The sequence below is a fragment of the Chenopodium album genome, chromosome 13, assembly GCF_948465745.1.
Source record: "Chenopodium album chromosome 13, dcCheAlbu1.1, whole genome shotgun sequence".
NCBI classification, from domain to species: Eukaryota; Viridiplantae; Streptophyta; class Magnoliopsida; order Caryophyllales; family Amaranthaceae; genus Chenopodium; species Chenopodium album.
In genome coordinates, this window is record NC_137846.1 from 40,142,753 (window position 1) to 40,158,245 (window position 15,493).

The following is a 15,493-nucleotide window of genomic DNA, read 5'->3' on the forward strand; positions in this document are numbered from 1 at the left end:
CACGTAAGTAATGTGGACCCTACTAACGGATTTTATCCATAAAACAAGTTAAGTGGCGGTAAAAGCCATTTTTTTAGAAATTTTGTAGTGATAAAATAAAAGTTTTTTTTTTTTTGTAGTGTTAAAATCCATTTTTTGACTTTTTTGTGGTGTTAAAATCTAAAATTTCCTTCTTTATAATATGACTCAACATCTTCCCGACTCTTAAAAGTCATTTCAACCTTAGGAGGTTCAACAGAATTCACTACACTCACGTCATTACTGCCAACAACTGTCTCTAATGTCTCGATTGTGTTGATGGGAAACATAAATTGATCACCATTATGGTCCCCGAACCCAACTTCACTAACAATGTCATGCGCATCATCATATTCATTTCCTTCTTCCAATGTCTTGATTGTGTTGATGGGAGGCATATATTGATCATCAAACTTGTCCTCCTCATAGCCAAGATCAATAACAGTGTGATGAACATCCCTATATTCACTTCCATCATCCATACTATCAACCATTCTTTAAATCAACTTCTTACTACCAATTCATACATCTGCTCGAAATGTGTCAGAATATTAGACAATCTTTAAACAAATTTGTGTTATTTAGTCTAAGCATAAGGTACATCTTCACAAAGATTAATTATTCTAAAATTTTAACATTTTAGAATTTTCTTGAAACCCATCCGTTAGCCACATCTCCTCATTCATTAGTTAATAGCAATATTTTTTTTTTTAAGGATAAGTGAAGTTACTGCTTTATTAATCCGAATTTAGAGCAACTTTGTCCGAAAGAACATACGGGAAAACCTTATAAGGATTTCAGTCCTTGCTTAAAAAAATCAGTCACATTTTACCTATACTATCAACAAATCAATTACATATATGTACAACAATTTATAACTAATATTAAAATTCCACAAATATTTGTTTACACATGAACATAATAGCAAGGAGTTTAGTACAGTTGGGCTATTACATATACCCTTCATTTTGTGATTTGCACCATCTTAATACTATCTCCACCCGAAATTGTTTTCCCAACAACAAAATATAAAACCATTTTTTCACATATTACAAACTTCATCGTCCACATTTTCTCAATTTCGTCCATTTTAAATTTTTTTAATAGTCGTCCATTCAATTACAATATATTAAAATGGGTAATTTTTGTTTGCATGTACAATTCCCATCATAACGAAAATATAATATATTTTTTATTTAAATTATATATATTTAATAAATTGAAAGGATTTAAGTCCTTATGCTTAGGAAAATTAATCAATTCTTAGCTATAATAATACCAAATAAATTATATATATATATGTACAAAAATTTACAATTAATATTAAAATTCAACAAATTTTTAATTTTACTAGAACATAATACCGCACAAATTATTTCATTTGGGCTATTACATATACCCTTCATTTTGTGATAATTTTTAATCCCATCTAAATACTATATTTAGCTGAAATTGTTTTCCCACAATAAAATAAATAACCTTTTTTCACATATTACAAACTTCATCGATCTCAATTTCTCAATATCGTCCATTTTAATTATATTTGATTACAAATTGTTTCAAATAATCAATTTGTACAGTTTTATTATTCATATTACATGCAAACAAAAATACCTTTTCTAATAATACAAATTTAAATAATGACTTACAAGATGAATTTATACGATTGCACCATTAAATCGGACCTGAGATGTTGATTGTCCTCACCATCATTATTATCTCATTCACTCACTCAAGTTTTTTGTCAATGAATCTTTGTAATCAAGAAATTTTGCTTGGTAGGGAAGAAATATGAGTCAAAGACCCATATTTGCATGGTCAATAAACTACCACCTACCAACAATAAATGCATACACTATATTCATCTAACGACTAAGCAAAAAAGCAATTAACAGCGCCGTTAACGATATTCATCTACGTGTATTGTTCAACATGTGACTCACCTGTTGACTGGACTCCTTCAAATCTAACAATCAGACGTGGCTGGAAAGATTGACAAAGTTAGTTAATCATGAAGATTAACTGGGCAGCCCTCTTATTGTTGGACTAAAATATGAAATTTTAAGTATAGCTGCTAGTTAAACTTAGTTTAGCATATGTTATCATGTTTAAAATATTTTTTAGCTCATATTATACTTTATAATACTAGTGTCAATGTTTGGGTCAATGTGTGCAAGTTTGGTAATTTTTAAAGCAATATTCCAATAATTGTGATTTTTAGAAGTATGTATTTATAACTTGTAAAAATTGGACAGCATGAATATGTATGTGTATAGTGTGCGTATTTCCGATTAAAAGACTTCTCATGGTGCTGGTAACATATTATTTAACCTATGCATATTGCGGTGTTTGATTTGATAATTTTTTAGTATAAGACCATATATGGCATCTCTGTTGGTCATTGATAATTTTTTTATTTAATATTATATTATTCTATCGATTCTTATATTGACTGTAAGTCAGGAGCCATTGGACTGCGGGATTCTAATGGTTAGAACATGCCAACTACTTGGTTGCGGGATTCAAGTAGTATAACCTGGGTTAATTATTGTCGTCCGGGAGGTTCGGAGGTGTAAGACCATATTTGGCTTCTATTCGGTACCTGGAGTTTGGCCATTCTTACACACAGTCTCCTGAGAGTTGACTGGAGGTTCGCCTGACAAACCTTGGGAAGTGGACTGTGGGCTTCCACTAGCGTTCGATCCTAATTTAGTTAGAATAGTTTTCTATGATGTAAATATTATTTCTAAATTGTTTAACCTATTTGCTTGTTTGAATTATATGAAATATAATAATTATTTAAATTTTTTTTCAAGTTTGTCTAATTTACTAAGTTAACTTATTTTCCATTAAATAGTTTCTTCCTAATATCTTTTCATCTAGTTCATGTCTTTTGACTGTGTTTTCATATGCCTTTTTCTTTGTTCTTACCTTGTCGTGAATCTTACTATGTGATCTCCTTGTCTTTGGGAGAACTTTTAGTTACTCCCTACTGATTGTGGAACCTAAATGTTATTTGTAGGTGAAGAGTTGCTTCTATTAAGTATGAGCTGAGAGCAGAGTGTTTAGTTTGTTTCTTAACAATTTTATGGACTTCCTTATGTTATCTTCAGACCATATGTTTTGGGATAATCGGATTTGAGGTTGTTCTGCCTCGTTGAAGTTTTCTATGATCATTTGAGTTTTCCCTAACTTAAATAATTTTATATCAGTTATTTATTTCTTTCCTTTGTTATATTTTTAGTAACCTTTAGAGTGAAATTACCGTTTCAACGTTATTTCCGCTAATGTCTCGCCTTCTGTTATAGATGGGGTGTTATAGGATAGCTCCGACAGAGCTCTTCCCATGCTCCTAACCTCAGAGCAGAAGAACATCGTCAGTCAACAAGAGAGCTGGCCTGAGTGCCTCAAACAAACTCTTGATGGGCTAGTTGTGTATGGTAGATTCTGATGAGTGACCTATGCTCCCAACACCATTCGAGAGGCACGCACCAATGTCAATCCGGCCTGAGACCAGGGAAAACCTCCCAAGGGTTCAGCTTCATGGCTAATCCCAATAGGTTTCGCCTCGGAGCTAGGATCAATCTCTTAGAGGCTTAGTCTCATGGCTAACCCTAGCAGGCCTCCGTATGCAGCATCAAGAATATTACAACTATAAATAGCAACCCAAGTACAACGGAAAAGAGGTTCGACATATACATTTCATCACTTATTCATTAGTATTCACCCAATACCTTACTAACTTAGGCATCGGAGGGGGGTTCCTTGAAACCACCCCCGAGGCCGTAACCACCGTTCATTATTCAGGTAATCCCAACCAGCAGCCACATCTAGCCACCAGCTAGGCGTCTGGAACTACACCAGGAACACCTCTTATCATTAATCATAGTCTCCATAATGAAGCCAATGTTCGACCTCTCCCTCTAACAAATGTTTTAGAGAGCTTTTACCGTCCACGGTTAGCCGATCCCGTGAACGTTCCAACTAAATAGTTTTATTGTTGTTCGAGGGTTTGGCCATCACCGAAACCCTCTAGTATATTTGCGATTTGAACCAAGTCGCCACTCTTCTCTATCATTTTCTGTTGTTTAACTCCACTTTCTTTCATATCATAGCCTTCTCCCTCATCTATCTCATCACCCCTTCTTTTTTTAAAGCACCAATTTTTCAACCCCACTCCTACCTTCATTATCAACGCCCATCGAAACCACACCCCCTATTCACCAATTTCAACGATTTCCTCTTCGCCCCCCTCCCCCCTCCCCCCTTCCACACTTTCCATTTTTCTTCCTTTCAACCTCCACTTCATCGCTCCCATTCACCGAAGCACTTTTAAGATTATGCATAGGGCTGCTAACAATACTCTCCTCACAATCATGCTTATCCCCATCAAGCCTCCCATCAGCATCCTTCCGTATCACATTAACACCTCTTGGTCTCAACACCACCTTGTTACTTCTTTCACCAGTCAGTGGAACAAGAGTAATTGCACGCTCTTTTGGAACACTTATCTCCCCTGACATAGGTGAAGCAAATAAAAATTTGCGAGCTGCTCTAGGGGGACCAAGCCGAATTGCATTTGAGTTACTATACTCCATTCTTCTATTGCTTTCTTTCCTATTCAGTTTCTCCACCCAGTCTTTCACTCTTTCTCTCTCTGCATCTGCCTTTCTAGATCTTTGGTAAGGCGAAGCTGCAAGGAATGAACCATACTGAAAAACTAATGGTGATCCCATCCCGACCCTCCTTCTCATCATATTCTTTGATAGAATTTCCCAGCCTTCCACAAAAGTAACAAAAATCCCCTAGACGTTAATACTTGAAGCCAATCCACTTTGTTGTCTCACCCCCTAGAGCAATCTTTATACCTCTTCGTAATGGTCTAGCAATGTCCACTGAAACTTTGATTATCTGAAATTCCTCCCGGCCAAGAGGATCTGAATCATCTATATCCACGAACTCCCCAATACAATTCCCAACCTCCATTACAAAAGTTCTATTCCTTCTACCAAACAGAACATCTAGCAACCTGATCCAAAAAGGGCATGAAAGAAACTCAATCTCTAACGGTTATTCATTTGATTGAACCTCCTTTAACATCATGATATGGTTATCAAATTCCCATGGTTTACCATCTAAAACCTTCTTCTTATCATCTTCATTAAAAAAATTGGAACACACACTACAAGGAATAGGCTGCTTTCCAACGAAACTCTTCCAATGAACACGAAATTTCATCGAAAAATACTGAATTTTCAACGGATTTTTCAAACGTAGGAAATTTTCGAAGGATTTTTATTCCGTGGGAACTTTCCGACGGATTTCAAACAATTTCGACGAAAAATCCGTTAGAAATGTATTTTCGACGGAAAATCCGTCAAAAATTTCCTACGGATTAAGTCTGTCGGAAAATAAAGAATTTCCGTCGGAAAGGGAATATTTTCCGATGGATTTTAATTCCGTAGGAAATTTCCGACGAAATTTAAATCCGAAGGAATTTTCGACGGAGTAAAATCAATTTCAAACGGAATTTGTAAAAAAAATATGAAAAAAAGAAAACCTTACTTTTAGTTTAGCACTTCTACTGCCGCTTTTCATTTCCCTCTTATCTCTCATGTCTCCTCTCATCACTTCTCCTCTCCTCTATACTCTTCTCTCTCTCTCTCAATCCTCCTTTTCTCTAACTCGATCCTCCTTTTCTCTCTCTTCTCTTTTCATTTCCTTTATTCTCTTCTCTTTATTCTCCATTCTCCGTCCTCTCTTTGTCTTCTTCTCTTCTCTCTGGCTCACTTTTAATTCTTCCTTCTTCTCGGCCCTCCCTTTTTCTTGTCAAAATCAAAGGTTTTACAGTCAAATTCGACCAATCTAGAGTTTGCATCGTCAAATTTAGCCTTAAAACTCAATTTCAAGGTTCGTTATGGTGGAATTCAGGTATGACGAGATTTTTTTTTTGTTTAATTTTGATTTTATTTGGTTTATTTATTTTGTATTTTTTTGTTTTGGAATTTTTATTAGGCGGCTAGAATAATTTGGGTGGTGGTGGTGGGTAAGAATTCGGGTTAAGGAAAGGTGGTTGTGGTGAAATTATGTTAGGGTTTGTGTGTGGGCAGTGGTGGGTCTGAATCGGGTTAGGGTTTTGCTGTAGGAGGTGGTGGGTCTAAATCGGAGGTTAGAGGTGTTGAAATTGGGCTCGGAAGCGAATGGTGGCTGTGAAATCTGGTTAGGATTAGGGTGTGAGTTGTGGTGGGTTTGAATCGGGTTAGGGTAAGGGTGGTGGTGGTAAGTTTAAATCGGTTTAGAGTTTAGGTGGTGATGAAATCGAATTACAATTAGTGTGAGTGGTGGTGGGTCTGAAATTAGGTTAGAGTGAGGGTGAGGGTGGGGGTGGTGTTAGGGTTTCGGTTCTGGTTAGGGCAGGCTAAATTGGGTGGTTTTTAGGGGTGGAGCTGGAATTTTTTTGTTTTTTTTATTGACTTTTCCAAGGGAAATTCGGTCGTAAATTTCCAATGGAATTGGCTCCTTTGTCGGGCCGGAAAATCTCTTCCGACGCCTGACTTCCGTCAGAAAATCCGTAGAAAAGTATTTCCGACGGAAACTCCGTCGAAAAAGACCGTTTTATATACGAATACTTTTACAACGATAGAATTCCATCGAAAACACGTCGTCTGACGGAAAATTTCCGTTGGAAATGACTTATTTTCTAGTTTTGACAAACAAATTAGTTTCGATCATGTGAATTGCTCATTATCCTCCAATCTTCATAAATTCAAAATAACATGTTTCATAGCTTTGAAATTAAACAGTTTCCTTGTGTTCAATTTCCCCACAAGGGACAAAGCAATCCTTGGATTTTCATCTTTTTCATTCTTATACAGGCCGTCACTCACAATTACAACTTCCTCGTCTTCTATCAGTTTCAGTTTTTCCCACTCCTTTGTCAATTGGTCTTCCATAATCAGATTCATAGAAACGCCTAATCTACTTGATTAGATTGAAAATCGAAACAAAAACTCGCAAAATCACTGAACCAAGAACATTGTGAGAAACCCTAGCAGGGAGTTTCGCATAACCCTACTCGAGGGACTTTATTTAATCTACTTTTGTATAGTAGACTAGTAGTTGAATGGGAGATTATGATTATTGTTATTGTTATTATTATTGTTATTGTTATTAATATTATTATTACTATTATTATTGTTGTTGTTGTTGTTGTTGTTGTTGTTATTATTATTATTATTATTAACTAACATTGCTAATACTAAATAATTTTCTTTAAGCAACTAATATTATAAATACTAAGGGTACTAATAAAATTGAGCAACTTGAGATCGACTCAGACAATGCTTGGTAAAAACACAACTCGAGTTGTCTCGACTCGAACTCGTAACTTAACAATCACGAGTTGAGCATGCTACAACTCGGCTAGATAATCTTGTGACCACCTTCATAATTTTTATTATTAATTATGAAAATAAAATGTCATAGTTTAAAAACAATTAGGTACCTCTTTAAACAAACGTTAGAATTTATGTCCATCACTTACCCTATGTTAAGTTTAAAGGAGAGCGAAGCACGCTACAAGGGTAATTTAGTCTTTTCTCTATTCTTCTGATTTATGCATTTTGTTATATTAATTGTGAGTTTGTTCTTGGGCTCGGGTTTTATTTCCGCGGTGAGTCGGACTCATCGAAACCCAACAGCGGTATCAGAGCCTTGCTCATTTATTTTTATAACAAATAATTTTTAAGGTGTTTTTATTGATTTATTTTTCTGGTTTATGTTACTAATTAGATTAGTAGCTCAGTTTTATTAATTTTGAACCCGTTTTAAAGTTGATTATGGCCCCTAAACCTAGATTTTTGCCCAAAAATAGTGGATTTTTGCCCAAAAATGGTGAATTTTTGGTGGAAACAACGTTTTGGAAATGTTCTTTCCCTTTTAGGACTGTAAAAATGGCCAAAATCTGACCAGAAATGCCTTTTTTCGAGGGTTTTTCGTTTTGATGAAAATTTTTAAATATTTCAACCTTGAATCTTAATGGCATATTTATGGTTATTTTATATATGGTTTCTTTCCTTAATGTTTCTGCATTTTTTGACCTCTTTAAGCATGGTTACTTTGTAGTAATTAGTGCTTGAAAGATTGGTTAAATTTTCACATAATTGCAAATCCATTGCATTAAGTGTGAAAAATTTTTGAGGCTTCTAAGTATTAAAGATCCAATCTTTAATTGTTTTAAGTGGTTGGAACTTTGAGTTACTAAATTCCATGAATTTTGTTGAACTTTTGATTTAATCATTTGTTTAGTTGATTGGAATCATAAAGTTTTAATCTTGTGATAGAAATTTCATTTGTCTTCATATTGGAAGATATAATTTTTCAAGGATTCACAAGTAAAGTTGGAATCTTTATTTGAATTTATTTTATTGCGCCAAGTTGAACCAATTTTATTAAAGAATAATTCTTGGGAATAATTTTGGTTGTGTGCACTTTGATGAATTTTTATTTAAGTTGGACTTGTAATAATTTTTCATTTTGCTCAATAGATTAATTCTAAAATCAATTTAAAATTAATTAATTAAAGTCATGCACAAATTCGGGTTTAATCCCGAGAGTGTGGCACGCAAACCAAGGCACATCACCCTCGGTCAGCTGGGGTGCCAAGCAGCCCACATGTGGCTGCCAAGGGCTAGTGTGCTTGGTGCGCGCCATACACTAGCAGCGTGGCTAGTGCGCCCAACCGTAACAGCAGCACAGCAGCACCAACCAGGCAGCAGCGCGCTACGGATGTGCTGTGTGAATGCATGCTGCTACCGTAGTGCTAGCAGTATATGCGTGCTGCTGTGTTGCGGAGTAGTGTGTGCGTGAGTATGCTTGGTGCTATTGCTGGGAGTGCGTGTGGGGTGTGCTACATGCTTGCAGCACGATGCACACAACTCCACACTTGGCACTTTAGCCTCGGGTTTTAAGGCAATGCTATTTTGCGGTTAAGGCCGTTTTATTTATTTTAATCATTTTAATTAAATTTTGAGGCTAAGCCTCGGTTTTGAGCGGAATTGGCAAAATTTTATTTTAGCAAAATTTTTGGTTTACCGGCTTAATTAATTGGATTAATTAGGATGGATGCGGAATTTAATGGGAGTTTCAATTTTAATTACGCTAAATTACATAATCAGTTAAACAACTTTGACTAGTTTTAATTAGGCGCGTTAATCGGATTAACTACCTAAATTAGTTACTAGTTTACGCGTGTTTGTGCATTGTTACTTGTTTTTCGTTGTAAAATGCAAGGGTCATTCACAAATAGTGAATGGATGAATGGAATATATATTCTCCCGCAGGTTTTATAAAAATGGCAACTGGTGGGGCCCGATTAAGATAGAAAATACGGAATGCGTTCCGTCTCGTATTTTTGTAAATCTAAATACGGTATGCGAACCGTTGAGTATTTTGTACCTTAATATTTAGATTAGTCCTAATTGTAGATACTAGTATTTTCATAATTTTGGTTATATCTTGAAGATGGAGGTTCTTGGAAGACGAAGCCATGAAGTTGCAAAAGTCGACCCTTGAAGACTTGAAGACTCAAGGGGTCATGCTAGTTGCCAAATGCATCATTATTTATGTTTTCGATATATATTTATGATTATATATATGAATTATATGTTAGATGCATGTTTAGGATTTCGAATGTTGAGATGATTAATTAAGTTCACTTAAATGAACCAACATAGAAACCCTAGGTCCCTAAAATATTGAGTAAAATTGCCATTCCAAAACAACACTTATCGACCTATTGAGAGTAGTGATGGGCTACGCCAAAGCAAGGCGTTACTATTACTCCTTAGGATACGTAAGGCATACCGGGCATGCAAGTTGGTTTTGATTATACTCAACGATATGAATGATGGAGTTCTAACATGTCGTGGCAAAGTGGATAAGTTGTTGAGAGAGCATTAGATGCGACGATTTATCTAACCAAGAGTGGCTTGGAGCCATTAGCAAAGAGTTGCTTACCTTAGAATATTGAGTGTTAAGACAAGACAAAACATGCTTACCCACTCATTGTTTCTTTGGATCTTGGAATCGCCTTATTCTCGCCAAATAGGGACAAATTTAATGCGTGGATAAGACGCTTAATAATATTGAAAGTTTGCATGAATGCTTTTAAATTTCAAACTTATTATGTTATTTTCTTGATAAATGGTTATACTTTGCACTTATATTTTTAGAATTCCAAATCAAACTATTTTATTTTCAATGATTGATAAAGGAAATCTTTGAGAATAGTTCTCAAAGAAATCAAACTATACAATTATCATAAATGACTTTTATAAGTCCGAAAGGACAGTTGGACATCATGTATTCAAAATACTAGGTAGTTTTGATAAACATGAAGTATTGAGTTGAAAACTCAAATTGTCAGTGCTTGACAACCAACATATCTTTTCGCTTTATATACTAGTGAGTACAACTCATTGATGTATTAATTCAAGTACGAATTAAAGGAAAAGATGGAACTTTGTTATACGGCGCACTAGATGCTTAATTAAGCCTAACAAAGTATAAAAGTCAAAGACACTTAAAGAAACAGTTCTTAAAGATTATGAGATGAAGTATGATAAGAATTATAGGAAACGAGGAATAAAGAAAAGGAATAAGATTCCATTTCTACTAAAGAGTTCGTGTTATTCTAATTAACATAGCAAGTCATTATCTTCACAAGTATCAAATACTGCTTGAGTGTTACACTTTGAAAGTGACCTCAAACTATTGAAGTTAAGCTAAGTTATTGACTTACAAGGTTAGAATGAAGCAAGAAGAGCTACATCAGTTGTAAGGTCGTATGCTTTGTTTAAAGACCTTTTAAAGACTAAGGCTGAAACAAATAAATGATTATTGTGTTCATAATATGCAAACAATCCGTTAACACACAAAAAGACTCACATTCAAAGTAAAGAGCAATAGTTGCGAATTTATTTGAATGACATGGTTGTCTAAACTATCATGAGTCAAGAATGGTTGATTATAAACAAAAATTTCCCTAACATGAAAACTCACAAAGTTCAAATCATAGGCATGATTTGTGTTCCGAACATCTTTAGCAATGTCATATTAACAAGAACGTACTCAAGGCTATATAGGCTCTTGACAGTTAATCGATTCAAAGTCGTTCTAAGAGAAGCAAGTATTACTTGTTAAAAACCGACAAAGTAAAGAGCTATTGTTCTTGGTATAGACAATTAACTCTGAAAGCTAAAGAAGATTCGGTTACTTCAAAGTTTCACAAAAATTTGAAAGAATGTGGCTATATTCATCAAATGTGAACAAACTTGACTTAAGTAGCTCAAGAGTTCAATGAAGTACAGAATCGACTTGGCAAGATATCAAAACTTCTAGATTAGATCGAGCAGTGTTTGCTTGAGCCAAGAGTGACCATCTCAAAGTTATGAAATTGAAACTTTCATAAATAACTCCACAAAGAACATAGTGTGTCTTCACGGAGACCTCGATGCCATTTGAAAATGACACAATGATGGATTCCATCCCTTCCTATAAAACTCTTAATGATTTGCACAAATGACTAATGTTACACTAAACAAAATGTAGAAGCTAAGAAAGGACACCATATTCAGTTATGGATAGAAATAACTTCTAAACGTCTTTTCAAGTATATGTCTAAAACTCTTAGCCTCGGTTGGAGCTCACTGGCTCAGTGCGAGCTAAGTGACTCAGTGGGAGCTCACCGGCTTAGCAAGATCTAGGTGGCTCAGTGGGAGATTTATGGCTCGTTAAAGGCTAAGAGAGCTTAAGTGGGAGCTAACAGTTTGTTTCACAACGAACTTTTACCCAAAGACAATATACATGTCTCTTTGTAAGCATTCAAGTGAGACTACGGGAATTACCTCCACAACCTTTTGGGAACATAATGTTTGTTGCTCTAAGTAGTGTCTTTCTGGAAATTAACACATTTCCAAAACGACAAGTGGGAGAAAAATGAACTCGATGAGAATCGAGCTTAGCAACAAACTAGAACTGAGAATCTCGGAAGACTCAAAAGGGCTTCATGAGAATGATTGATCAAGAATACTCAAAAGTACTTAACAAGTGCCTTAAAAGAGAATTCATTACCCATAAAACTTCTGAAAAGTTGGAGTAAGATCAACATAATGAAAGGGCTTTGAAAGCGCCTTGAAACTCAGTGTTTGAAGCAATTACCCCGTATAGGTATAGAATTCACCTAAGGTTTGGGTTGAATCCTATAAATTTTCTATTAAGTTAGAAATAAACCTAAGACTTACAAGCATACTATTTACTATTAGATAGTAAGGGAATAATGCCTTATAAGATAGCTATGACAAATCAAAATTCCGAATAATGGTTAGAGGCCATAAAATCTAAAATAGACTCCATGTTTGAAAATCATGTTTTAAAACTTGATTAATTTGCATGAAGGGTGAAAGACCCATCGATCGCAAATAAGTTTTCAAGGAGAAAACTAACAAATGTGGAAATGTATATGCATACATAGCTAGATTGGTTGAAAAGGATTCACGAAGTTGATTTTCATAAAAACCAATTCACCAATCAGATTGCTCAAGTCTTTTCATGATTATTCTAGCAAAATTGCACATATGGAATATGGAAAAATAGATACCAAAACCGCCTTCCTAAAATAGAATTTTGGAAGTGACAATGAAAATAGTCTAAGGGTTTTGAAAATCTAAATAATACTATATTTGAAAGCAAGCTCAAGAAATCCATTATGGGATTGAAGGAAGCATTGCATAAAGGAATTGGAACGTGTTTTCTGATAAATTCAATAAAAGGATTGACTTATGGAGAAACATAGAAATTCTTGTGGATAAGAGTTTAGTGGGAGCAAGAGTCAATCTTGTAAGGTCTAACAAGAAGTTTACAAACTCTGTTCTAAATTAACTATCAAATGCTAAATGCTTAGATTTGAAATTATTTTTGACAATGGACCAAGAAAAAGACGATACTTAGTACATATTGGGAATTAAGATCTATTGTATAGACTTAATAAAATGTTTGAACGAGTAAAGGAATCTACCGTGTTAAACATGAATTTAAGGACTTAAAAAGGCTTTCGACCCATATGTATAAAACTAAGTAACTATTTGAACTAAGCATAAGCTAGGCTAAATACTAAGTAAAACAAGAAATACTCTAGTAGAGACTTTCAACCATATCACATAGCAAATAGTTTAGCAAGACTCAGTGAAACTGGATGAGCGTAACATGGATGGAAAACGATTGAGAATCATTCTACAATTAAATCCATCATGTGGGCTACGACATGGAATCGTCACACGACTTACTTGCTTAGAGCATGTGAAGTACGTATATAGTACCAATCAACTTGAATCTAAGTAATAGATTGTTAGATTATGATCAAGAACATCCATAGCACTTGAATAAGTAAGAGGATGAGTTCTTGACTCATGGAAACAAATATAATTTGAGTACTGATGTTGCAAGCACAAACCTTAACAAGGATGAGATCCTTAATAAGGAAGCCATTTGTAAGCACGAAGTAAGAAGCGTCGTGGCTTGAGAATGGTAACATGGATGTGCATCCATGTGTAATGTGCAGAAATTTAAGGTAAATTTCGATTATCACAAGTGATTAGGGTATCCCAAATCGTTGTGAGTCGTTTTGAGTGAAACTCAAGCAAAGCATCATCAGGAAGTCTACTAAAATATATGTTGAGAATATTGTTGCTTTAAAGGCAATAATAAGGAAGATGTTAAATAGAAAGTTCGTTGTTGAACGTTGATGATTATAGGTTGTCAAGTTGAAGATCTCAATCATGAAGATGAGTGGGAGCCATCACTTGGACAATAAATTCTAAATCACATATAATCCATGACACTCTCAAATCTTATCATCTTATTATGAAAGTGGTCGATAATGAAGATGCTAGGATTTGCAAAGTAATTATAGCTAAACCTATGAAATAAGTGAACGAAAACATTCACAATTGCACGAAAGAAATCAAGAATATTAAATATGGGTGTGATTTCTATAAATGTTTTATGAAGAGCATTACTCTTAAAACATTTGGAAAAACCATTTATCATAAGATGAACCATTCAAGTTTTAAAGTAATTTAATTTCATGCAATTTTATCACTTCGGTTCTATTTAATTGTGGTTTAGAATTAAATTATGAGTCCATTAAAATTTGAGAATATTCAAAATAGGGTATCAAGACCAGTCTTGGATAAAGAAACACCTATTAAGTGAACATTGAATATTATAATCGAAAATTATCCCTAATCGTGGTCATTTAAATGATGGACGATTAATGACCACTTGAGATTAGTGTGTAGTTTGATTTATAGCACCGTTTCTTGTGCTACAAGGACATGATTGTTGTAAATCATTTACTCAGGTATTAGTTTAGAACCATACTGGATCGACCTATGAGAATACTTTAAGAGATTTAAGAATCGTCCTAAGTATACTTCTCATTATGGCTATTGGAACCTCTTTCCTCGACCATGAGTATTGTGAGTTCTCTTGTTTGAGTACTAGTCCGTTTTGATGTTAGTCAAATGTCTGCCGTACATGGAGACTATAACGGCAACACTTAGGCGGTTATGTCCTCTTAGTAAGTGAAGCTACATTACAAGACTAGGAATGTCCCCCTACTAATAATAGGGAACATGTCTTTGTTGTTTACAAGGCCTCTCGAAGAGCGAGACTGTGAAAATGCATGGCCGTGCTCGGATGGATTTTAGAAATCATCTGTTTGTTGACAGGCGGACTCAGATTTCGAGAAACACTTTTGGACGTAATAAGGATGACGAATAAATCTTACTTTATAGTTCATGAAGAGACATTGAGTTTCATAGGAAAAAGGCTATACATTAAAAGCGCACTTGTCCGGAAGGACAAGTGGGAGATTGAAAGGAATAATGGTGTCCTTCGAACAAGTGTATTATTCCGATAGAGGGTTTGGAGCTATTGGAAAGCTATTTATTCAGCAAGTTCAAGTGATCGGAATGCCTAGGTGGAGGCCGCTTTCGATCAGTAATATTATTAATAAATAATTAATATTACAACTTAATCTTGACTGAACTCTTCGAGTCAAACCCAAGAAACTAACGATCCGACACGACGAATTAATCCGAAAGGAATTAATGAGTCACCCAAGTATTCTGAACAAAGACGTCGGATTTCGAGCTTAGAGCATCGGAACCGAATCTCAAAAGTCGAGCCAAAATTTAGGAATTAGCAAGATGGGAAAATGCTTCAAGTAACAAGTAAAAACCCTAGCCACGCGAAGGCTAGGGAAGCGCGCAAAATAGAAGTGCGCCACGTGGCAGCGTGCCACGTGGTAGTGCGCCACGTTGGCAGCCACCAAGTGGTAGTTTGCCACGTGGCAGCGTGCCACGTTGGCAGTTCCATGTGGCAACGGACCGCGGACCTAGGTGACAGGTCATGG